This window comes from Dermacentor silvarum, chromosome 6 (genome assembly GCF_013339745.2).
Source record: "Dermacentor silvarum isolate Dsil-2018 chromosome 6, BIME_Dsil_1.4, whole genome shotgun sequence".
NCBI classification, from domain to species: Eukaryota; Metazoa; Arthropoda; class Arachnida; order Ixodida; family Ixodidae; genus Dermacentor; species Dermacentor silvarum.
In genome coordinates, this window is record NC_051159.1 from 10326312 (window position 1) to 10352643 (window position 26332).

Consider the following 26332-nt stretch of genomic DNA (forward strand, 5'->3'; position numbering starts at 1 on the left):
GTACTGTGTGTCCGGTGGCTGGTTTCACTTTTCGTTGTCTGTGTTCCGAGTGTTCGTGGGGTAATAGTTGCAGTTGTGTTGTTCGGAACACCAGGGTCGGCGGGCTTCGTGGATGTGCATTTCCTAGATAGATTTACCGAGCGTTCTATAGTCGCGCTTATTCAAGCAATTAATGTGTTGGAAAACTAGCCGTATTCAGCTGCAGTTTAGGTGAAAACCGTCCCAAGCTAGGTTCATGTGGTTCTCAGTGTATTTCTGCGTGGTGCATTGTGTCACCGTTCTTGTGGAAGTGCTTTAAGTTGAAGAATAACGAGTTAGGCTGGTTGGTTTCTTCATTGTGTTTCATGAGTGCATTAGTTTGGTAGTTTAGTAGGCGGGCTTGGTTTTCTAATCGCGGAGTGGTGTTTTTCTTCTAATGATGATATGTGGTGTTTTATGGCGCAAGGGCCAGTAATGGCTAAAGAGCGCCATCGATGGTGTTATGTGCTCCATGATAGAAATAATAACAAAGGGTAACGTGGCTGACTGTGAAGATAAAACGCGGCTGTATAGGGGCCTAAAACCAGTACCAACATGCAAACATAATAAAAAATGACAATGGCTCGTGAGGTGTGCTGTGAACCAAAAATGTATACTCGGACGGAGTAAAATACTAAAATGTATAAATACCAGTAGCAGTACTGCCTCACCGAGGCCCTTAAGTGCAAGAGCCTGGAGGCAGGTGCTCTCTTAAGCACTACTAAAACTTAGAGATTGACTCCAACCAAATAAGGAAATTTATTAGCCCGACGTTTTGGAGCCAATTCGGCTCCTTCTTCAGGGGGTATTCTTCGGAGGTGCCGGTGTGCCGCTTTTAAAAGGTCCATTGTAAGAAAGGAGAGGAAGGGGGAGAGAGCGCAAGGTGGGGAGACACTGGCAGCGAACCTGTTCTTGACAGACGAAAGAGGTGGTAGGTGGGGGAGGGGGGGAGCTGCGGCGTTGCTGGTCGGCTGGGTTGACTGATGCTGGGGGCGCTTTACTCGCGGGAATGCCGTTGACGAGGGGCGAGGGAGGGGGGGGGTGGAAGGGGGACGAGATGTTTTGGTGTTGGTGACATAGAGCGGGGGGTCCTTTCTTTCCTTCGTTGCGTCTGCAAGGTCATGGACATACAAAGAAGGAAGCATGGCCTTCACGCGTTTTATATTACCCGCCGTATTCCGAATGTGCCATGACTCCAATAGTAGCCTTTTTCACCAGTTTGTCTCTGTCTGAAGGATTTGGGTTTCCTAGCAAGAAATATTGTGGTCGGCGTCTTCGGAATGTCCGGCGACGGCACTGCGTATTCGGTTGAATTACGGTGCCTCGATGCCAACGCCACCGTTCAGGGTGGTGCCATCCTTTGACCGCCCCCGCGCCGCCGCTTTCTCGCTGCGACGCCATCTTGAATCACAGCGAGCGGTTGCGATTGCTTGGTGCCGGTGCTTAGTTCTAGACACAGTGCGCGCGGATGCTTCGCTGACGCTTCTACTTGCTGGACAGTGTTCAGCCGCATGAATGACAAGCTTGTCAAGCGCATCGAGTCGACATGACGGGCTGTTGTGTTCCCAAGTGCACCGGATCGACGCGTAAAGGGCTTGGTTGTTAACGCTTCCCCCGTGACCCAGAGCGAAGGAAAAGATTGGAAGCCCAAGTAAAGCGGTATCACTGGAAGGCAACGGATAGCGCCTACATTTGCGAGGTAAGTGTCAAGGAATTTTAGACTATCGCACCGTGTTTTTAATTTAAATAAAAAAGTATTCTTTGATCCTCGCTCACGTACCTACGTTCTCTCACGAACTAAGCACTGCACCGATGCTGTCTGAGTAGCCTATGGGTTCCGAGTGCCCGTCGCATAGGCTTTTGCCGTTTTGATCGGCGCAGTCTATGCGAGTAGTACCCTTATTTTAAGGACTGACGAAAATGCTTCGCCGCGAAATAGTCTTACATTAACTACAAATCGTCATGTAAACCACCTATTTTACCTTTTCACGGGAAGCACACATCGTATGTCTCTTGTTTCTTTTTATTTCCTCAGTTTCTTTTTTCGCTACTGGTTATTTAGGACTAAAGAACGCAGTGCTTCTTCTGGGGAGAGCGGCTGTTGTGTACGTGGCAAGCGATGAATTGTGATTTTCTCTGATTTCTCCGCAGATATCTTGCGGATCTCAGGTTGTTACGTTATAGAGCTGATTTTTAGACGAATATAATTGTAGCGTGGTGCTCGTAAGCCGATGCTCATTCGTACTCATTCCCGATCGTAGTGGGTACTGTGACGGTCTTTAAATACCTGTGCACGGTATGCCCAGGTGTAGTAGAGTTAAGGGGCATCATGGGACCAAAATGTTTCGGCGCTTTCTGGCATGGTGTCTGTTGTAGCCTGTGCATTTCTTCGAAACGTGTAAAGCGAGGTAATACAGCATTACCTATGCGAAAATTTATTTTTAAGCACTGTAATGGGTTCTCTGTATTTACAAGGCAACTTCTCATATCAATAATCACTTTTGTTGTTTTACTTGTACTTGAAACACTTTGAAGAGGACCAGTACGAGGGAAATTGACAGCATGGGCGCCGTCTGTTAAAGTCAACAGCCCTACATCATCATGGACGATATTTTCGAAGTGAAAAACATTGCTAATCTGAATTTGACTGTCTTAGTTTCATTTACGCTTTTTGTACGCGATATGTATGCAGTGTTGTTTATTTTTTCAATGTACTTATCAGTGTTCTAATAGTTATTTATTATATGTTCTGTACTCGCCATCGATGTGTTTGGCTGATGCGACGTATTCGATGGTAGCTGATGTATTCTGGCTGGATATCTTGATTAATATTACCCGCGGTTGCGTTTTCTTGTTTGTATTCTTGTTTTCGATTTATATTTTGTGTAATAAGGTTTATGTGCTCACTTGCACCCCCCCCCCCCATGTAATGAATAAATTAAAAAAAAACTCTCCCTATCCCGATTTGTGTGTGTCGAGCCTACCTTGCAAATTATTTTGATCTCGTCTTTCAACATAACCTTCAGGCACCACACAGTCCATATAATTTTTCATGTACATATCTCTTTCATGATTGACTGTACTAGACATTACTAAGCAAATGTATTTTGTGCATCGTTTGGTTTCTTGTGTGTACTACGCAAGATTGACACAGACAAGTTACGTTGCATTTTTCTCTACAGCACTAACTAAACCTTATTTTCACATTGCAGTTATTTTTTCACCAGCTTAATCCTGTCAGCGCACATGTTTTGTGGGCAAAAAACGCAAAATTGTGCGTAGATATCGTCAAATAATTGCAACGAACGCGAAGAGCACGCGCAACGCAAGGGAAACTAACCGCCGTGCGCGAGTGGCTGGCTACGGTAAAGGAGGCGTGACGTGTAAACCAAAATACAACAGCGAAAAAGAAAAACTTCTACACACAGGGGGTCGCAAACCTTATATACCAAGCATCGAAACGCAAAAAATAGTGCGTATTTCAAACATACACACGGCATATTAAATATGATTGAATTAGGCAACTTGGGGCATTTTCCCGGCGCCATACATTTACGTCTTCGACCTTCGACGAGTTAACCGCTATTGGTTATAAAGATGTGCAGATGCGATACCGATAAAAAAATCCTCATCAAGGCAAAGCACTTGGAAGTGCGCCGCGAGTAACACTATTTATGAACGCTAGCGTAGCTGAGTCTGAGCTCGTGTGATTGAATATGGCGGCGCCATCGGGGTTGTCTCCACCCTGAACGGCGGCGCTGGCATCGAGGCACCCTAGGTTGAATGTTCTGGCGTCATTTTCATGTTGTCTGATTCTTTCCTTTACATTTTTGGTTTCCGCGATGTACGACGTCGGACAGTCGGCACAGCTGATTTTATAGACGACGCCTTGAGCTTTTTCTTGTGGTGGACGATCTTTTGGTTTAGGAATGAGGATATTCAAAGTTTTCCTCGGTTTGCGCGCGACTTTGAGGCCTTCTTTTTTTAATATTCGGCTGAGAGCTTCGCTGGTACCTTTGACGTATGGGATGGACACTCGTTCCTGTGGTCGGGGGGAAGTGAACGGTTGGAGGTCTCATAGTTTTCTTTTTTTTTCGTTTTTGTTGTCGGGTGGTTTTTCGAATGAATTCCGTTGTATAGCCATTCCTTTTAAGTTCGTTGAGAACCGTTCTCCTTTCTTTATTTTTATCTGATTCAAATGTGCAATGAGTTTTGGCTATTCTCAATAAAGGATTTACGACAGATGCCTTGTGGTTTGCCGGATGGTCGGATGCGAATTGTAGGTAGCGGCCTGTGTGGGTTGGTTTTCTGTATACTGAAAATTTTAGATTGCCGTCGGATCGTATAACTTGTACATCTAGGAACGATTGCGATCCGTTTTGTTCGCGCTCAGACGTTAATTGTATATCGATCAGTGTCTATGGAACTTAAATGGCTCTGCAGGTTTTCGACTTTCGACTCCTTCACGATGCAGAAGCAATCATCCACCTACCTGAGGAAAACTTTTGGCTTCGGGGAAAAAGTACTCAGAGCTCTGTCTTCGATATTCTCCATAGTTAGGTTAGCGATGGCCATGGAAATTGAGGCCCCCATGAGAGTTCCTTTCACCTGCTTGTAGTAGCTGCCTCGGAAGGTGAAGTAGGTATTTGACAGGCATAGCTCGAGAAGGCGGCAGATCTCGTCTACACTTAGCGGGGTTCTCTCGTCGAGTGTGTCGTCACATTCCAGGGCATCCCCTGTTGCGGATATCGCTAACTGAACTCTATTGAACGAAGAGATCACATCAAAAGAGACCAGGCATTCATCATCTTCGAGGCGTACATTTGATATGAGCTTGATGAAGTTCTCAGGGTTGCGCACGTGGGATGCTGTCCTTCCGGTGAGGGGAGATATAATCTGGTGCAAGTGTGTGGATAGTGATCGAAGTGGGCAGCACGAAAAGTCTACGGTTGGACGTAAGGGGATTCCGGGTTTATGGAGTTTTGGCAAGCCGTAAAAGTCTGGTGCGGACCCGTTCCTGCACATGAATTTTAGATAAAGATTTCGAGAATTAGGGTGGTTTCGGAATATTTTGACCAGCGTATTCAGTACTGATTGGGTCCTTGTGGTGGGGTCCTTTTTTAGTTTTTCGTAGTCTTGTCTGTTAAGTAGTGTGGGCGCCTTTTCATCGTAGTCCTGCATGTTCAACACGACGGTTGAGTTGCCCTTGTCCGCTGGTAGGATTACAACGTTCTTATCTTCTTTCAGTAATCTCAGCGCTCTTATTTGGTCGGAAGATAAGTTTCTTTCTCTTCTGTGGTTGTTATTGCAACTTATTATGATTATTGCTTTTAGTCTGACCGGTTCCCGCACTTTAGGGTCCAGCTGCTGGATGCCGCTCTCGAAGGCGACGACAATCTTGGGCAGGGGGAGGTTATCTGTGGTGGCGTTGAATTTATGACCTTTTGCCAGGATTGAAGTCTCTTCTGTTGTGAGCTTCCTCGATGATAAATTCGTTACTGTGTGCCTGTCCAACACTCCTGATTTCTCGGCTAGCTTGATTAAGGAAGATAGTTTTTTTTCTTCTGCGTTTCGAGGTGTTTCTATTTATCTGAGGACCCAATCGCCTTTGCAAACGAATAAACGGATGAAAAGAGATAGGGTACCTGGTGTTCGAGATGTCTTCTGGCGAGGAACGCGTCGATTTCTTTCTTCCTGATCACTGTGTGGCACTCATGTATCCGCGCTGTCACCAGTCTTTGCTTAGCCTAGTTGATGATGTCCCGGCCTTCCGCTGTGCTGATAGGTTGGCGCAACTGGAGACTTCGTGGAACGATGTATTCGTCTTTGCCTTTCCGGGTGAAGTCTAGGTGGGTCTTGTAGGTGGAGATGCCTTTCAGGGCTTTGATAAAATTTATATACGTTTTAAAAGCCACACACCACCACCTCCGAAGAATACCCCCTGTAGAAGAAGCCGAATTGGCTCCGAAACGTTGGGCTAATAAATTACCTTATTTGGTTGGAGTCAATTTCTAAGTCCTAATAAATTTTCCCCAACCACACAGGTAATTCTGTCGAAATGTTTAGCTTCAAAGCACTACTATCGCAGCAGGAGCCTCGGACAAGAGGCGGTGCTACGATACTTGTGGGCCAATAATTGCGTCAACATCCTGTAAAAAGTTAAAAACTGATTTTCTGGGAAAAAACGTGTCAGTACCAAGAAACATTCCCGAATGAAATGGAATATGCTGTCGGTTGGCTAGAGGGAAGTGTTTTTTTCCTTTCAGATTCCACTTTCCGATATTCCAGCAAGACGTGGAGGACGGTAAGTGTCTCGCCACACTTAAAGCAGGTAGGAGGTTCGCTGCCCGTCAACAAATAAGAGTGTGTGCCATAAGTATGGCCTATCCTAAGGCTACAAGAATGCCTTCAGTTCGCCGTATTTTTGTAATTGGTGGGAAATTTCCTAAGGGTGGCTTGATTAGATGAAGTTTATTGGAAGTCTCAGTGTCGCACATCGGTTGCCAATGTCTTCTAAGTTGTTTCCGCAAAAATGGCTTTAGGTCTGTGGCTGGGATACCTATGGAAGTGTTGCCAGCTTTCGTTGCACTAGATGTGGCAATTTCATCTGCCAGCATATTGCCCTCAATTCTCCTGTGCCCAGGCAACCAAGATACTATGATGTGCTGATCAGATGTATATACTTTGCACAGGAGAGAATATAGCTCAGTGAGTACAGCATTTTTGTGACGAACGCCCGGTCTTAAGGCGCTCCAGCCTTTAGAATCGTGCTGCGGAGGCCTTGCGTCCTCCTGCATCTCATCGTCCTGGGTCCTTTCGGCGAGTCAACGCCATCAGCGCTTCCCTTGGCCGGGCTGCCGTACCTGGGACTACCTTGATCTCCGAGCTGCCAAGGCATGCTGTCCAGGCTGCCTTGGACATGGATTCTCGCCGTCCTGGGTACCTCCTGCGGCTAGGTAACGCCGTCCAGGCTTCCCATGCCCTGGATCTCTGCCCCACGACGCCATCGACAACTAAGCCAGCAAGGGATGCCATTCACGCTCCCCTGGTCATGCTTCCGGCTACAGTGAGTACCGCGACCGCTACCAGCCTTGGCTCAACGGATGCCATGCACGCTCCCTTGGCCACTGGTCTGGCTGGCCCGAGTACTGCGGCTGCTGCCGCCACCTCAGGGTGTTCGGATTCCGCCCTTGGCTCAACGCACGGCTCAGCCGGCAGCATGTCCGATGCGATGCGAGCCATCTCGCTGCTGTCACAGCAGCTGGACTACCTAGTTTCAGCCACTTCCGGTTTCCCTCTAGCAGCCTTTCCATCACCTGCTGCCTCGGAACTACCGGAGTTCCACGGATTTCCGTGTGACCCTATTCTGCGGGTGCAAGCGGCAAACGCGCTCGGGGCACGCCATGCCTGGACCGACAATACGATATGGTTGGTTGCGGCGGGGCGACTTCGAGGTGCCGCCAAGGCATGGGAGAACTACGAGGGTATCAAACAGCGGTCCTGGCCTGAGTGGAGTGCAGCTCTAATAGCTGCTTTCGGTCAGCTACCTTCTGCCTGCGGTGAGTCCCACCAGCGAAGTTCTGCGCACGGTGCTCCGGCGAGCCACTGCTTCGATGCTATGGCAGGTGTGCCCAGCAACGCGTCGACAGAGTGGTCCGCGGGCTGCCTCGCCGCAGACGCCGGCTCACCGGGGGTCGCCGTCTGCTTTTACCCAGACGACGAGAAGCGCATGATGACCACCGCTTCCGCTAGTTTCCCGCTTCCGATAGAGCCATCTGGTGGCCGCCCGCTCCCTTATGCCTGTGCTGCCCCTACATTCTCGAGCTTCAGCGGCGGCTCGTCGTCGTCGAAGATCGCGACCGAGAACCAATGGTTCGGCAGCAGCGGTGGCGGTTCCAGACATCAGCCGCCACCGCATCGGTCACAGGCCTCCCGTTCGAACAGCTCCACGTCGGCGTCCTCCGCCATCCATGGCGGGCCCGGCGGCGAGGCCTACAAGACAGCGGATGAAGCTCATCCGCAGTGGCGTCGGAAGTAGAAGCATGTGGGGACAACGCGGGAAATCCGCAGTGCTGTGACCCTTGGGACACGGACCCATCCGCCGTGGATCGGCTGCTGCTGAGGGCCGAGGAGCAGCGCAAAAAAAGCCCCACTCCGGCACACGCCAAACCCTCTGGCCAGTGCCTCCTCTGCCCAGTGTGCCGTCGTTGTCCTTGTCTTCGGAAATTTCACTTGTACCGGGCCGCAGCGGAGGCATCACGGGGCAGCCTTCACTGCGGGAAGCCTGTTGCCCGGGACTACCACCGCATCAGGGGAACAGTGGCAGCACTTCGGTGTCTTCTAGTGTTCAGCTGCAACCAACGCCAACACCTCGTGGTTCCAGCAGCAGTGGCGGTGGCCGTCCTTCAGTTCTGATTCCTGCTACAGGATATCAGGGTTTGGCGTTCAAACAAGCGTCAGCGGCCGACAAGGCCATTTGCCAGAACGACCCATTACCACGGTCCTCTATTTCCGAGAACACCCCTGCTGCCCCTATCGGTGCTATCGCCGTTAAGCGCAACATCCACGCAGGAGTGAAAGTGCGCCAGTCAGAGTCAGTGCGGCGCCCAAGGCATGGTGGCCACCGCAACAAAGTGGAGCCGATGGCCCTTGCACCCGTGCTGCTCAATATGTTCCGGTCTAAATTATCGGACAATGTATGGTCACCTTTTTCCAAGAACAGTCGGCAAGGCCTGCGACCAGCGCGCAACAGCCAGTGCCGCCCACCCGAGAAGCTGGTTGCGCGCAGGATGGCTCACCAACGACGACCCTGGACAAGTTTCTTTGTTGCAAGAGCGCCGGAAACTCAGTTGCAGCGTGGCCGAGTGTAAAGACGAAGTGAACTTGGCCGCGATCGCTCGCAAGGCGGGCGCTGAAAGAAAAAGATGACGAGGAGAGAATGGAACAGCCGGCCCAGTGTACGGGTGCTGTGGCTCTGTCTCCGTTCATTACAATATATATATATATATATATATATATATATATATATAGCTGTGTTTCCTTTATTTGCTTGACAGTTGACAGTATTGCGTAAGCCTCTGCGGTGAACATGCTTGTTTCCGGGTGCAGTACGTTCGATCCTGAAAACAATGGGCCGACGGCTGCATAAGAAATAACGGCACGTGACTTGGAAGCATCAGTGTAAAATTCTGTGCATGAGTACTTGGACTGGAGTTCTAGGAAATGCATTCTTATATGTGCCTCTGGAGCGTGCTTTGTAACCTCTACGAACAACGTATCGCATTCTATGAGCTGCTACTGCCACGGCGGCAATGGCTTCGCTGGTACCATAAGGATTTGCTCAAGAATCTGAACTCCCATTTCCTCAGAAAGCTTTCTTACGCGCAGAGCAAATGGTTCTCTAGCTGCAGGTCGATTAACAAACAGCGTTGCAGATGTCATGTCGTTTATGGTTTCGTAAGAAGGATGGTCGCGGTTCGCGTTGACTTTCAGAAAGTAAATGAAACTAGAGTATGACCTCTGAACATGAAGCGACCACTCGTTAGCTTCAACGTAGAGACTCTCTACAGGACTCATCCTGACGACACCGGTCGCAAGGCGGATACCTAGATGATGGATAGGATCAAGCATCTTTAGGGCGCTTGGAGTGGCCGATTGGTACACCACGGCCCCGTAGTCTAGGTGCGTACGTATAAGCCTTTTGTATACGTTCATAAGGCATTTCCTGTGGCTGCCCCATGTTGCATGCGACGAGATTTTCAGAATATTCATTGTTTTAAGGAATTTCTCCTTAAGATTACTTAGGTTCGGAATGAAAGTTAGCTTTTTGTCCAGAATGATGCCCAAAAATTTGTGTTCTGTGTTCACAGGAATGTGCTGTCTATTAAACTCTGTATTAGGATCGGCAGCCAGTCCTCTGTTCCGTGTGAATAGAACACAGGAGCCTTTATTGGGATTAAGTTTAACGCCATTTTCACTGACCCATTTAGACATTTTCTTAAGACCTAATTGGATGTGTCGCTCACAAATTGCGAGGTTACATGACTTGAAACCGATCTGTATATCATCTACATATACAGAATAAAACGTGCCGCGCGGTATTGCTGAACGTACGGAGTTCATTTTTATGGTAAAAAGCGTACAGCTGATTACGCCTCCCTGCGGCGCACCAGTTTCCTGTGTAAATTGTCTGGATAGAGCATTACCAACTCTAACACGGAAAGTGCGATTTGATAAGTAGCTTTCAATTATGTTGAGCATTTTCCCGCGAATACCAATTTCTAAGAGATCTCGCAATATCCCATACCACCACGTTTTTTCCATGTCGAGGAAGACAGACAGAAGGAACTGTTTGCAGATAAAGGCGTCACGAATATTTGCTTCTATGCGAACAAGACTGTCTGTCGTGGAACGGCCTTCTCTAAAACCGAACAGATACGGATCGAGCAGTTTATTTGATTGAAGGAAGTGTAAAAGCCTGCGGTCTGTGATTTTTTCGTAAAATTTGCAAAGGCAACTCGTTAAAGCAATGGGGCGGTAACTTTCCACTGAAGATGGATCTTTACATTGTTCTAGAATGGGTACTACGATGGCTTCTCTCCATACAAGTGGAAGGTACCCAGCCGCCCAAATAATGTTAAAGAGGGACAGCAGCCCCATTTGAGTGTCAGAGTGAAGATGCCTTATCATCTCATACATAATTCTGTCGGCTCCAGGGGCAGGTCTTCGACAACTGTTTATGGAATTTCTGAACTAGGCAACACTAAACGGACGGTTGTATGGTTCATTTTCATTACATTTCCTGTTCAACGGCCTGCTTTCTGATAATTGTTTTTGTTTAAGGAATGACTGAATAGTGGTCGGAGCTAGAAACATGCTCGAAATGCTGTCCAAGAGCATTAGCCTGGTCTTCAAGGTTGTTGCCCTGGTTATCGACCAAAGGCAGTAAGTAGGGTTGACGACGTATTGTTTTTGTCAGCCGGTTCCATACTTTTCCTGCTTGTGTGTAGGAATTAAGGCTAGAGATGTATTTTCCCCAGCTTTCTCTCCTAGCAATGCGCCGTATTCGTCTTCCTTGGGATTTTATACGTTTGAGGTTAATAAGGTTCTCAGTTGTTAGAGTCTGGCGTAGCATGCCCCAAGCCTCGTTCTGTTACTGCAGTCCTCGTTCCGCCAAGGCACTCGCCTTTTCTTTGGAGCCCCATTCGTTTTTGGATGCACTCTAATGCGCATTCAATAATAAAACCGGTAAAATAAGCAGCAGCATCGTCCATATTAAAATTTTTAAGAGCATTTTGAGGCATGTGCGTCTTTGTCTTAAGTTTTTCCCAGTCAGGGGGCACAATTTTCCATCGAGGCGCGTGTGGGGGACGATGATGTTCTTTTGTAGATTCAAGGCACACAGGAAAATGATCACTGCCATAAGGGTTCGTAATAACATTCTATTCTAATAAGGGTACTAAGGTCGGGGATGCTACGCTTAGGTCTATGGAACTGTATGTATTATGTGCAAGGCTGTAATATGTTGGTTGTTTTCTGTTTAACACGCAGGCACCTGAAGAGAGCAGGATTTGTTCTATTATTCGGCCTCGTGAATCGCATCGGGAGTCTCTCCAAAGTGTATTGTGTGCGTTGAAATCGCCAACCAATATGTAAGGATGTGGCAGGGCATGTAGTAATCCCTCAAGTTCTGTTCTTTGGAGTCGATAATTAGGTGGCATGTAGACAGAACAAATAGTAACTAGTTTTCCAAGCAGTATAGCTCGAACCGCAACTGCCTCAAGAGGCGTTCGGAGATCTAGAGCTCTACATGCGACGCATTTATCAACAGCAAGTGGCGCTACCGCCGGTCCACTTTGCGTGGTCCGGATGGCCGCCGAAAACCATTTGTGGCACTGCCCCCTGCTGTGCTACTTCGTAGAAAGAAGGCCCCAGAAATGAGAGGCGTCTTCGTGCAACTCCATCCAATGAGATGTTGGCGTCGTCACGGTCCTTGCGGAAAATAGCATATCGCGGAATAAAGCCTGTCTGTGTGGGTTTTAGGTATGTATCTTGTACACACAGCACCTTGGAATTAAACTTATCTAAGAATTCTTTGGCGTCATCAAGCTTGTGGAGAACGTTTCTGATGTTCCAATGTAATATTTGTGTATCCATGTTTATAGTAGTTTGTGCTGTGTGTTTAAGAGAGAAAAACTAAGTTAGCTCACAGGGCCTTTTGCGGGCGCCGTGATGCTGGGTTTGGCTTTTTTGGCACGCTCCTGAGAGCTGCGCCGATCCTTCGGCGTCTGTGCCGCCGATACACTTGGCAAAGTATCCATCGCCTCCGCCGAGGCGATGGATCAGCTAGTACTGTCCCACAACCCAGCAAGAGCCAGCAGGCTGGGTTGTGGGACAGTACTAGCTGATCCCGCAATGGGGGCGGGTGGCGCTACCGCCAGTCTACTTTGCGTGGTCCGGATGGCTGCCGAAAACCGTTGTTGCACTGCCCCCTGCCGTGCCACTTCGGAGAAAGAAGGCCCCAGAAATGAGAGGCATTTTCGTGCTTCTTTGAAGGAAATGTTTTCTTTTACTTTAGGCGTGGTAATTTCTTTTTCATTTTTCCATGAGGGACAGGAGCGTGAATATTCCGGGTGTTCACCCTCACCGTTTGCACAGTGGGGCGGGTCGTTGTAGTTGTCAGCGGGGTAGTCATGCGACCCGCACTTTGCACTGGTGGTACGGCCGCGGCGGCTCTGAGAGCCGTGACCAAATCTTTGGCACTTAAAACAGCGTGGTCGATTTGGTATATATAAGGTCTGACATTGAGTTTGATGTAGCCTGTTTCAATTTGTTCGGGGAGTGTGATGGTGCAAAAAGTGAGAATCAGGTGTTTTGTCGGAATTTCCTTATCGTCTCGTCGGATCTTAATTCGCTGTACATTTGTTATATGTTGTTCCTTCCAGCCCTCTAGGAGCTCTGTCTCTGTCAATTGTAGCAGGTCCTGTTCTGAAAATACACCTTGTGTGCTATTGAGGGAACGATGAGGGGTTACTGAAATTAGAGTGCCACCAAATGAAATGATATTTGTCAATTTGTCATGTTGGACTTTGTCACGAACTTCAAGAATGTCGCCACTAGCCATTCTCATAATTTTGTATCCTGGACCAAGAATGTCGGTGAGGCACTTCGTGACAACAAAATGAGATAGGCTTCTTAGGCGAGGATTCAGAAATTCTCCTAACCTTAGACCGTTTCATTACCTTACGCAAGGAGTCCTTCATGCTACCTAAGCGTTAAGCACCCTCAGAAGGCCATCGCGAATTCTAAAAGCTTCATTTCAACTTCCCTGCGGAAGGAGCGCCTCACCAAAGGAAGTGGAACGTTACAGGCTTCTGGTTTCGAGATTACTCACGAAAAGTGAAAAATATTTGTAACGAATTGCCAAAGGAAACTTCCGGCGCTGTTAGAATGGCATTTCTACTTCTATACCAGGGCATTAATTCAATTTTTTTTTCGTCAATGACGTAAAGATAGCTCAAAAATCATGCACATGGCAGGAAAGCAAGCTTAGTCTAGCAACTTTGGCAGGATCATCTGACAGTTCGGTGAGCAGGCGTCGCTTTCTTTTTCTTTTTTGGCCTGCGTTTCGTTTCATGCACGTGTGTGTGTGTATTTTCCATGCCGGGCAAAATTTATTTCACGAAGGAAGATAAATTTGCAATGGATTAACTCAGTTATGCCTGGGTGTGCGTAGCGAGAGGTACAGTTAATCTTATTGTTTAGCTTGGTTCTCTCTACGGTTGCATCTTTATCGTTTAGCTTCGTACGTGTGAGGGTTTAGGTTTGGTTGTTACCTCTCGTTAAGTTATGGTTACATTAAAGACTAGACATTTTTAAAGTGTAACATATTTATTGTGAAAGTCTTCATCTTGTTGTTTCTCAATTGCCACAAAGACGGCCCCATGGTCGGTGAGGCGGGAGGATAAGGGGTTGTCGTCCAGTGACTTGGAACACGTTTCGGGTACTATCCTCATCTGAATCGACTCGCCTGGCCATTTCGTACTTACAACGCTTCTCGAGGCGTACGGCTCGTTCTTCCTCCGTCTCTTCTGTGTGTCGTCTACACCGGGGCTTTTAATTGGTATATGAGTACGATGTATCAAATCAAATCAAATCAGTTTATTCTCCAGTTTACATTCTGGACGGCCATTTTGGGTTAAAAGCTACATACGTAGCTTGACGTGACCCAAAAGACCAGGCAAGGCAATATCACAGCAAACAGTGTGCGCACATGTACATAATTCACATAATTCCAACTGTCGCAGGAATTCCTCATGGACGAAAATGCATTTAAAACAACACTACATTAGCAATACAAGCTATACAAAACAATCAAACAACAGCAATACAACATAGCATGAGACTGAATTCACAAGGTTAACATTTGCTAAAAAAACAAAAAACAACAACAAAAAAAAACGAAACAGGTTGTACATTACATACTCAGAACCATACACACAGGCAGAATAATAATTACATCAGATACATTACAAGCGTACAAAGTAAGAGCGGAGTTCTTTCTTACTGAAATTATCGATATTTTTGTACTTGTTCAATGTGAATGGCAGGTTATGTGTTAACGACTGATGCTTATAGAGTGTTCTGAAGTATGGAATGGACCATATCTGAGGATTTCTTGTGCTCACATTAAAGGGGCGTCGCTCTAAAGAGGCTAATTGTTCTATGTAGCTCCAAGCTAATTCTGATGAATATCGTGCACTATGTAATAAACGATAAGTGTATAGGTTATCAATTCGAATAACATTATACTTAGGGAACGCTTCTCTGGTGCTTGAATAATAATCTATATTTCCAACATAGCGAATTATCTTCTTCTGCAACAAAAGAACTTTATGTATGTTAGTTTTGGTGGTTGTACACCATACTAAAGCGCAATAATATAAGTGTGAGTTAAATAATGCATTGTAAATCTGCACTTTGGCGCTTATAGGAAGTATACTACGGCATCGTGACACAACCCCTGTCACGGAAGAAAGCTTTTTACAGAGATAATTGACGTGCATGTTCCAAGAGAGGTGTGAAGAGAAATAAACGCCAAGAATTTTATGACTGTCAACTATGTCTATTTTTTGACCTTCAAAAGTGATAATATTGTTTAACTGCAGTAATTTGTTCTTGGAGCGAAAAATAATTATCTTAGTTTTAGTTGCATTAATTTTAATTTGGTTTAACTGAGACCAGGTAGATAGGTTTTCTAGCAGTGCATTACATTCTACTGTTAAGTTGTGCACGTCATTTCCAGATAACATGACAGTGCTGTCATCAGCATATATAATGAATTGAGCTTTAGTATAAATATTTACAATGTCATTGATGTAGACGTTAAATAAAAGCGGTCCTAGTACGCTTCCTTGTGGTACGCCAAATCTGTTCATTAGGAAAGACGACATGTGACCGTTCGCGCACACAGCCTGGAATCGGTCACTTAGATAAGATTTAAATAGAGATAAACAGATTCCACGTATTCCATAACGCTCTAGTTTTTCTAATAAGATACTATGGCTGAGGCAGTCGAATGCCTTACTAAAGTCTATAAATAAAGCAAGCGTATAGATATTCATTTCTATGTTTTTTATTATGTTTTCCTTTATTGACAGTAGGGCTGTTTCTGTTGACCTGTGTTTCCTAAATCCATGTTGCGCATTAGTTATAACACCAAATTTATCAAAGAAATTGACCATACGAGAGTGAATGATTTTCTCGAGGGCCTTCGAAAATACAGGCAACACCGAAATTGGCCTATAGTTGTTTGGATCATGAGGACTACCGCCTTTCAAAATTGCCGAAACTTTAGCGTACTTCATTGCTTTGGCAAAGACGCCTGATTGAAGCGTTAGATTGAATATGTGAGCAAGAACAGGGGAAATGGAAGTTATGCAATACTTAATGGGTCCTAATTGTAGGTTATTGATGTCTAAGGCCTTACTGTTATTTAAGGATTTAAATGTGGTACACACTTCATTTTCGTCGGTAGGCTGAAAGTAAATGCTATCGGTTATAATACTAGCATTTTTTGTTCTAGAAGTTGCTGCGAGGAGTGAATGGGCAGAAGGAATGGCAGCGTTAATGAAGTGTTGATTAAGTAATTGGCAAGGGCCTCACCCCTCAATTCAGTACCGTCATGAAGTATACTGGTTGGAACGCTTGTTTTCGTGCGACGGCCAAGAACGTCATTGATTATTTTCCATGTCTTATTAGGGTGCTGCCTTGTGGCAGTTAAGAAAAGCTGCTCATAATAAGCCCGTTTAGCACGCCTAAGTTCTGAATTTAATTGGTTTCGAAACATTTTAAATTCTTTTAAATGCAATGTAGAACGTGACTGTAAAAATGAATGATACATGGAATTTTTACGTCTGATCATTTTCAAGTGTTCTTTCGTTATCCACGGCTTTCTTGCCTTTTTCGGCGGTCTTATTTGTTTCATAGGAAAATGCTTTTCATATAATTTTAAAAATGTTTTAATAAATTCATTGTAAGCCTCATCGACGTCTGTTTTCTCTAAGACAGAAGACCAGTCTTGCTCCATTATTTCACTCTTAAAGGCTACCAGCCCGCTCTCCGAAATACACTGAACAGTGAAAATTTCTATATCATCATTTCTAATGCCTTTTTTCGTATTTGTACAGTGCATAAACAGGACAGTGATCGCTCAGGTCCGAAACAGTAGTACCAGCGGTGTAAATATTAGTTTCGACGTTTGTTACCAGAAGGTCGAGACATGACAACATGGAACATGTAATGCGAGTTGGTGTGGTGATTCAATTTTTGAAACCAGACGAGGACAACAATGTATCAAATTCCCTAGAGGCGTTGCTGTCTTCCAAAATATTGATATTGAAATCGCCACCGCATGTCAGGTGAAAGTTATTCTTGCAGATAAAATCCAAGAAACATTCGTAAAATTCAATGAAACGCCTGCAGTTTCCACCTGGTGGGCGAGTTACCAGCTACCACCCAGTTACCCCGGGGAATCCTCCAATGGCACAGAACCTAGTCATGACCGACCTCGCTTCACTGGCGTTTGGTAGCCGAACGTACTTGGGATACAGACGTAGGCATATCAGCTGTGTCTTATCTCAAATGCATCGGCATATAGGTGGCGTTTCGGGGTTGTAACCCCCCCCCCCCCCCCCCCCGCTGAGGCCAACCTTAGCCTCCCCTTTTGTTTATCCCCTTTTCTTGCTCATTTAAGTACTGCAACTAAGATGTAAGACGCGCAATCGTCTGCGCACTCGCAAAAATCGCATTTTTTGACAATTTTCCTTGAAGAAATTGAAATTAGTGCTGTTTAGATGGCATTTTCAAACTGTCAACACCCCCCTGGCAGAGATCCTGGGTGCGCTACTGCAAGGCCGTCATTCTCGCTGCTCGCTTTTCACAGAAAAACAGAATCACAATAGAAATGGCAGCAAGCGCAGTCTGCGGAACCAAACTGGACGTCACTACATGGCGGCTGGCTGCCGCGGCGTTGGCTGCGCACGGCACCTATCCAAGCCGAGCGTACCGCGTGCAATGTCCTGCGGAGAAGCCTGCGTTCAGGTAGAGGAGCGCGGTTAGGAAGCATGAAGGTAGCTTGCCGGCTCCCTAAGCGCGAGGAAGATGTTAGAAAGTAGCGACACGCTTTGATCTACGCCGCAACACCCTCGCCGGCGCGGTCAACCTCCTCTTTTTCTCTCCCTCTTTCGCGGAGGCAGCGCATCCGCCACGCTGAATGGCTGCGGCGCTCGAGACTACCCCGTCAGGTGACCCTGACGTCACGAAAACGGCGCGAAACTTGCTTTCGCGCGCCTTTAGTTTCTCCCGCTCGCCATGAGCAGTCGAAGTGGTGGTCGCCCTGCCGCTCCGAACGTGTGTTTCCCAAGTTTTTCTATCCTTTCGTAGGAATCTGAGATTCGTTCTCCGTGAAAATGCCTTGCTGCTGCGCGTTTCAATGCAGCAGCAGGCCAGAGAAAGGGCAAGCCTTATTTTATATCCCCCGAGGTGAACGGAATGTCGTGCGTCGGAAGCAGTGGCTCCATAACATCGGGAGAAGGGATTTCGCCCCTTCTAAGCACGCCGTTCTTTGCGAGGTGAATGTTGCAGCTTTCCTCATATTTGTGGATGAAGTTGCATGGAGATTTTAATGCTCTTCGCATAGCCGGACTCTTCGTTCAGTTTAATACAGAGCACCGATAACTGTGCATATAGTTTTTTTTTTTTTTAAGTGAGTTGGCTGAAATTTTCGTTGACTCTTCGAGCCGTGACAAAGCTTTTTGTGTTTTCGCGCGTGCGTTAGTTTTTAAATGTATGTAATTTATGAGTTAATGCCTGTAACTCATATTTTGTAGTTGTGTGCGTGTGTGTGTGCGTGTTTGTGTATGTGCGTGCTTGTGTGCGTGTATGTGTGTGCATGTATGTATGTGCGCGTGTGTGTGCGTGCGTGTGATCCTTGCGCCTGATACTTGTGAAGCCAAGGAACTATTTTACTCTTATTGCGTGCTTATTGTATCTTTGCAAAGTTTCAATACTTCGAGCATTTTTTTTTCTTTATGTACTTTATGTTGCGAAGGCATGAACCGCAATATATAGGTAGATAAGTGGTATTATGTATTATTCGCGCATGCTTATTAAGTACAAGCCACGCGCTTCTGATAATCTCCCTCAATTCTGATAAACTTGACATCTTGAAGTCTGTAAGTTAATTATCAAGTGCCAGTCTTAGCAGTTTCCGTGTAAGCAATCAGCCTTTTATTTTTGAGAGATAGAGAGAGACTTAGGTTACTCCCTGAGGTGATGGAATGTAATTTCTCGTCGTTTCATTGTGACGGAATACAGGCACGTGTGTAAAGTTCTATGTTGGCTGTTTCGCAAACACAGCACGTATTTCGCACAGTGGCATTGGTACAAAGGCTTTTGGCCCACTCATTTTGGCGAATTCACTTTAAGTAAACTATCACATTTCTTCTTGGTTACTTTCTCTGAGCCTTTTAAGAGCGAAGATAGTGAACCAAATTCTCATTTATACTCTACGCTGCTTATATTGTATGCACCCAATACACCTCCGCGTTACGGACAACCCAAGTGGCCACGTAGAAGTAAACAGCTCAGCCACTGCTTGGTACTCATTTTTTCGGAGCGCTTCCGCTTGTATTTATCGAAGCGTCCTAAAAAAATGGCACGACGTTCTATCGGAAACGTATTTTCGTCAGGACAGTTTCACAAGGGATAAATTCCCATACAACGCTTCAAAGGGCCGAATAAACAAGCGCGCGCATTGATTCTAATGCGGCTGCAGCGAGCCACTGGAGGGTTCAGCGCCGCGCCGGCCCGGTGAGGGGGAGAAATCCGAGGAAGAATGGAGGAGGAAAGCGCGCGCGTGGGGGAGAGTGTCGCTACTTTCTAACATCAAGGGGCTTTAGAGGAAGCACCAAGGAGGCCCTAACTTAGTGCCACTTAGTAAGGGGCGTTCCAGAATTGACGCCAGGTCACCTTACAGCGTGTAAGACGTCCTTAGTAAGGAAAGGAGTGTTTCAGAATCCGGGCCTTAGTGTTTTTTGAGGGGTTTCAGCATGGATCACGTGGAAACGTGGGAAGATCTCTTTACTGCACCCTCATTTCAAAAGAGGACGATCAGGCAGCTTTGGGAATGAGCTTAAAGCCATAAATGTATTTAATTTCCGCAGCTGTGCCTGCCGCCCTACACGGAGCCCAACAAGGGGACGCTGCAAGGTTCTGTATACACAAGGCCTGCCAGCGCGACGTTTACAGCCCCGTAAACGTGGTGATTTTTTTAATTCGGCTGCCATTAAATAAGTCACCTGGTATACCCGCGTACCTAGATAAGTGAACTTTCTTGATTCAGTTCTTTTAATAAGTGTTAATAAGTTAAAAAGTGTTAATAAGTATATCTATTAAGTTTAAGTTAGAAAACCATGGGTTACTAGTGAGCTGCATAGAAGAATAAAAGAGAAAAACCAAAAATTTCAACAGTTTCTTAAAACCCGAGACACGTGTACTGAATGAATTCAAACAACTGAGAAACAAATTGAACTCGGATCTAAATTACGCAAAGTCCAGTTATTTCCAAACTAAAGTCCAGGACATTCAAAATGACAGCAAAAAGAGATGGGAGCTACTAAACAACATATTAGCAAGAAACCAAGCTGGCTGTGGGGTGAACGAAATCTGCATTGACAACGTGCTTCAAACTGGGAACGATTAGTAAAAGTAATGAACCGGCACTTCGTCCAAGTAGGTGTTTGTTCAGGATGGCATGACACTTCCAGTGACTGCGTACGTATAAATAGCTTGATGGAGTCAATCATGCTTGCCCCTACAACGTCTCATGAAATTGAATAAATAATAGAAAATCTAAAACACCAAGTCGCTTGTGGTGACGACGGGTTAAAAGTTTTTCCTATTAAGCATGTGGTATGCTTGATAAGCCCCATATTATCGCATACAATAAATCATATGCTTCTTAGCGGAGATTTCCTAGATGAGTTGAAGATAGCAAAAGTTACACATGTCTACAAACGTGAGACCAACATTAATAATTATAGGCCCATTTCAGTTCTGACAGTGTTTTCAAAGGCATTTGAATACGTCATCAATCGCAGGCTAAACGGTTTTTTAAAGAATCACCGAAGAATAACAGAAGCTCAATGCGGCTTTCAAGCCGTATTGAGCTTCTGTATTGTATTGAATAAACTGATTCTGATTCTAATTCTGAAGCAAACAAATCAGCGGAGGATGCTCTCGTTGACATTAAGGATAAGATAATTGAAAATATTGAAAAACAACTGCTCACTCTGGGCTTATTTATAGATTTTAGCAAAGCCTTCAACACTGTTCAACAAATATTTTGTTAAGAAAATGAGAAAAATATGGCATTAGAGGGGTGGCGCTAAAACTGATTCAGAGGTAACTAGAGAAACGTTATCAATATGTAAGCTTTAACAATTGGTCCTCCAGCAAACTCGAAGTACAACAGGGCGTTCCCCACTGCTCTATTCTGGGACCCCTACTCTTTCTTATCTATATAAATGATATTATAGCTAAACATGGATCCCCGCAATTAATACTGTATGCACATGATACTAATGTTTTTTTTCACCGGAAAAACCATGCGATGTTTAGAGACCTTTGTCAATGACCACTTATTACAGTTAACTGCATGGCTTCATAGAAATTGTTTGAGTCTAAATATCAATAAAACCAAGTACGTCATTTTTAAGCCAATTAATAAATGTGGCTACTACCCGGTTAACATTAGTTTTGAAGGACGCTTGCTGGAACAGGTTACTGAACAAACGTTTTTAGGTGTCTGGTTTAGCCACAACCTCTCAAGGAATACTCACGTTATTCAACTATAATCAAGCCTGTCTCGCACAATTGGGTGCATTTACAAAGTACAACATCTAATACCCAAACGTTTAAAACAGGTACTATACAATTCACTGGTTTACTGTAGAAGGAGCTATGGAATCTTGACTTAGGGAACAACAACAGCTACAAACTACCACAAACTTATTGTATTACAAAAGCAAATATTGCGCATACTGAAAGATTTTAAATGCAACAAGCAGTTATTGAGAACACCGCCATTATTTAAGAAATATAATATGTTAAAGGCTGAACAGGTGTACTACTTCAAGCTATGGCAATGGATCCATAAATACAAGTTACATATTTCCACAGTGCCCACCTCAAGTTGAAACCCAAAACGAAAAATGCCGCAAATTAGAACCAACTACGGAAGGCAAGCATTATCTTTTCACATAACCAATGCTCTAAACAGAAACGATATGCAGGTAGACTTTACTAAAGATGTACATCCATTTATGAAATACTGTAGGAAGTTTCTTGTGAGCAGCGACATAATGTTTTCATCACTGTAAATTACCACAAAAAGGGCGCTTTGTTCTCCCTTGTCATGCTGCTCTCAGCTACTGCAATTTTGATACACGGCTGTGAAATTGTGCTTGGTTCTTGTGTCTTGGTTTTTGTGATGAGTGCCATGGCTATGAATGATGGTGTTGAATGTGCTGAACTGCTGTGCTCTGTATTTATGTTGCAGACATTATGTTGCGTATGCAATTATATTGTACCAATTATTTACTGGGATAACTTCGTATTCCAGCAGTGACTAGTCCCCTTTTAATATTGCCCACTGTCTGAACCTATGATGTCTGTCTGACTGAACTTTGTTATTGTATCTTCTCTGTGTATATTGTGCAAGGGGGCTGGCGTGCTTGCCAGGTGCTCTGTCGCCTTTAGCCTCGGCCCCCTCTTAGAGTGTGTCTGAGGAGACAATAAAGAAAGCAAGTGTCTTAGGTTTGAAAAAGCACGACAAAGAAGGATCCTGCGCGCGCAGCTGTCACCCACCGCCCGTTACTGGGGACACAAGCTTGTGTTCAGCACGTTCGCAGCGACCAACAGGCCACAAATCGAGCTGGGTACACGCCCGCCGAGGAAGCTTTGTTTTCTTGCGGCAGGGCACCCTTTTTCTTAAGGAAGTGTGTTGCTTTTTGCTGAACACCCGGCGGCCTCCGAGGAGGCCCGCCGCCCCGAGCAACGGTGGCTCTAACATCGAAGTGAAAAAACACGCAACATTCAGGTCGGGCCCGGCCAGCCGTGCTGTTTACACACAGATCATAGCACCCGGAGTCCTAAACATAGCTCGAGCGCGGACCACGCGAGGCGAAGCCCTCAACATTCTCGCCTCCGCGTTTCCCAGTAGCTCTTGCCAAGAAGGAGTTCTCGAGCATGGCGTGGTGCCGCTACTCTTGCCCCTAGCTCGCACTCCGACACGCCACATTGGGAACGCAAGCATTGCTTATGTGAAAATGCAGACCATCGAACTATAGACACCACTACTTGTACACTTCCTGGAGAGACATACATACGGGCAGCAGAAAGTAACTGTTGTCCTTACCAACATGCTTCTCTAAGCACTGCTGAAGCAGCCAGCGTGGAAGCGATTCACAGAATAAAGAAATATACTTAAAAATGCTCTTTTTATTTCCACACTTTATACACTTCCTATTCTAAAAAGCGCTTCAAAGAAATTGATTAATGCTCTTTCCACTGTGACCTTGTTAGAGGGAAAACATTAGAGGCCTTATCCAGGCAAGAAACTGCGCATGGAATAAATTTCAAAGATCGCTTACTCGGTGAAGGCAGTGCTGGTGCATGCTTATCAGTAGAAGCTTGTTTGTCTAAAATTTAATTGCAACTACCCAATGTATAACTTACGGTGACATTCGTGTTTCACTAAATGCATGTTCCAATGTTAATCATTTGCGCCACAAATACACAAAAAGGCTTGTCCCCACCTTCGCAGAAAGCTCATACGCCATAATTGTTCCTATGAACAATTCGCGAAGGCGAACAATCAACAGCTAATAACATTTACGAAAGAAAAGCTTTGTGCTTTGAAGCGTAGTGGGATCGTGCATCTTGCTATAGATAATATATATGTCATATAGCGCAACCGATGTAACAACTCAACACGCACGTTAGGCAGTATGAATTTGAACCACTGAAGGAAATTTAATGAATTTACGCGGAGAACCCGTCCTGAAATAATGCTCTGCAGACTGCTTCGGCCCCCCTGCAGCTTTACTTAACGCTTGATAGAGACGCCTTGTGAGCTGCGTGACTTTATATGTTTAACCTAGCAAGTTAGTTAGATGAATCCCATTTCTTCTTTTAGCGAGACTCAATAAGTCACACGCAAACAGCAAGGGCAGCAAAAAACGAGAATTCTTACAGATCGAGCCGTAAATTCTGTATTTGAATACCGCGCCCTTCGAGCGGTGTTGAAGAAATCGAGTATTTTTATCACTCCATTTGGGGGGCGTCTACCTTGAACTGCAAATAATTATGTCCTAATTTACTTTGTTTGCATATCTGCTTTATTCCTTCCTTTAGAACCTTCCTTCCTTCCTTTATAACCTTCCTTTAGAACAGGTAACTTCGTACAAATACTTGGGAATTCATATCACATACAACCTTACCTGGGCCACCCACATTAATAATATAGTGAACAATGCTAACCACGCTCTTGGTTACTTAAGGCGAAACTTTTTTAAGGCTCCACACTCTTGAAATTATTGCTTTATAAAACTTTAATACGCCCGCTACATCAGTCTGGGACCCTAATAACTTAAACTTAATTAACGCATTAGAATTAGTTCAGAATAACGCTACTCGTTTTATTCTTTCGAATTACAACAGAACTGCCAGCGTAACAGCCATGAAAACTAACCTTTCTCTTCCATCTCTTGCAGCTCGACGTAAAGTTTCCCGTTTATCATTATTTCACAAAATTTTTCACCATACAACACTGCATGATGTATTCATTCATATTCCACACTACGTATCTCGTCGCATCGATCATTCTTACAAGGTTCACGTCCCTTCTTGCAGCACAAATACATTTTCCCAGTCATTCGTACCTCGGACGTCACTAGAGTGGAACCACCTTCCCACAAACATTGTATCCATCAGTGATAATTCCTTGTTTCGTGATGCCTTAACTAACATTACTTGCTAGAATGCGGTTTCATGTACTTGTATATCTTGTCTTTTTTATTGTAATAGCTTTTTTTATTCATTGTTCTTTGTATTCCTACTGAATTACTTGTCAAATTGTATTTTTAGGTTTTACTTGTTTCTCTTGTAATACTTACTGTTTGAACTTACGTGTAACCCACTCCCCTCTGTAAAGCCTTCACAGGCCTTGAGGGTATAATAAATGAAATTAGTGGCGAAAACATCAACGCAAGCTTCGCTTCACAAAATGCTCACGTTAAAGTGGGATCCCCCAATTTCTTTTTCTTGTTTGACCAACCACTTGTAATATTTTCATAATGTGCACCTGAGAATACCTTCAAACGTTATGCAGAAAAACAAAGTCAATTACAGTAAAACACTAGAAAGAATTATTTTCGAATTGGTCACAATATAGAGGATACCGGATTACGCTTTCTTCAAGTAGCATGTCGCTAAAACATACAGCATTTTTTCAAAGAGAGAAGTTCAAAATATCCTACAAAAGAAGTGCACATTAATCTGCCGACAAATCAGCAGCGACTGAACAGCAGTGGAATGGCTTCGCGTTTGCACATAAAGCTTTGTGGTGATGGGAATAAGCGCTGGTTAATAAGACACCAGTGATAATCGCATATTATTCCGCATGCCGCAGTTAGCTCAATTTGTTAATCGAATGCAGGGACCAAGTAAATTATGTGGGCCATTATGAAAGTTAAGAATTGCTGTTTTCCTGATAGCCTGTGCAACACGTGCATTCACGTAGACTACCCTTGCACCTAATCGTGGTACCTATTTTATGTAGAATGCCCCCATGTATATTGACGCGAAGTAAGCTGCCCACTACAGGCACCGATCGTCATAAGTCAGCTGCCCACTACAGGCACAAGATCGCCAGAGAGAAGACGACGAAGGGCTCAGGTGTGCGCGCGTTCTCTTGAACGTTAGCTGTGGTAAAACTGCATTTCATTGTTTAAACGCTGGGATGAAGATGGAACTACGTGTAGTACATTGCCATATTTCTGCCGCGTCCGGATGACAAGAATATGAGTAAACCACTTCTTTATAGTAGTTACACATGCACCGCACTTCACACCCAGAGTGCGTAATCACTTCCAAGTGAATTTCGAAAAAAAAGTGGAAGGCAATGTGCAATGCATTGTTCAAGGTGTCTCAGGAGGATATAATTAAATGTTTGCACAAGAAACCGCATCGAAAGGAACAATACTTAATCGTTTAATGAATGCTGATTCAATATTGTAGTATGAGTGGAAAAAGAAATGTCCAGAATAGATATTCTCAATTTAGTAAAGACCCTTGTTTGAACTCGGCAAGAGTTACATCTCGATGTTAGTGTCCGACAGGCAGCCATGGCGAAAAGGAACTACAGAAGAGAGAGTGACGTGACAATCTTGAAGCCTAGTCATAAAAAAAAATTTCGCAGTTTCGCCCGAAAGGCGAACCATCGATTGCGATAGCAAATTAGTAGAGAGCTAGTCGGAGTAGGAATAGTGGTTTTATCGGCTGCATAAACTGCATAAACACATCCGCTTACTAACTGAATTAACAATCGTAGTGTCAGCGCGCACAAGCAAACATGAATAGATGAAAACATGAGCAAACAAGAATAGCAAACATGAAAGCGCAGACGCCGCAGCGGGGGCGAAGGCTCGCGCGGTCTATCGCTTCAACGGAAACTGAGCGGCGAATGCACAGC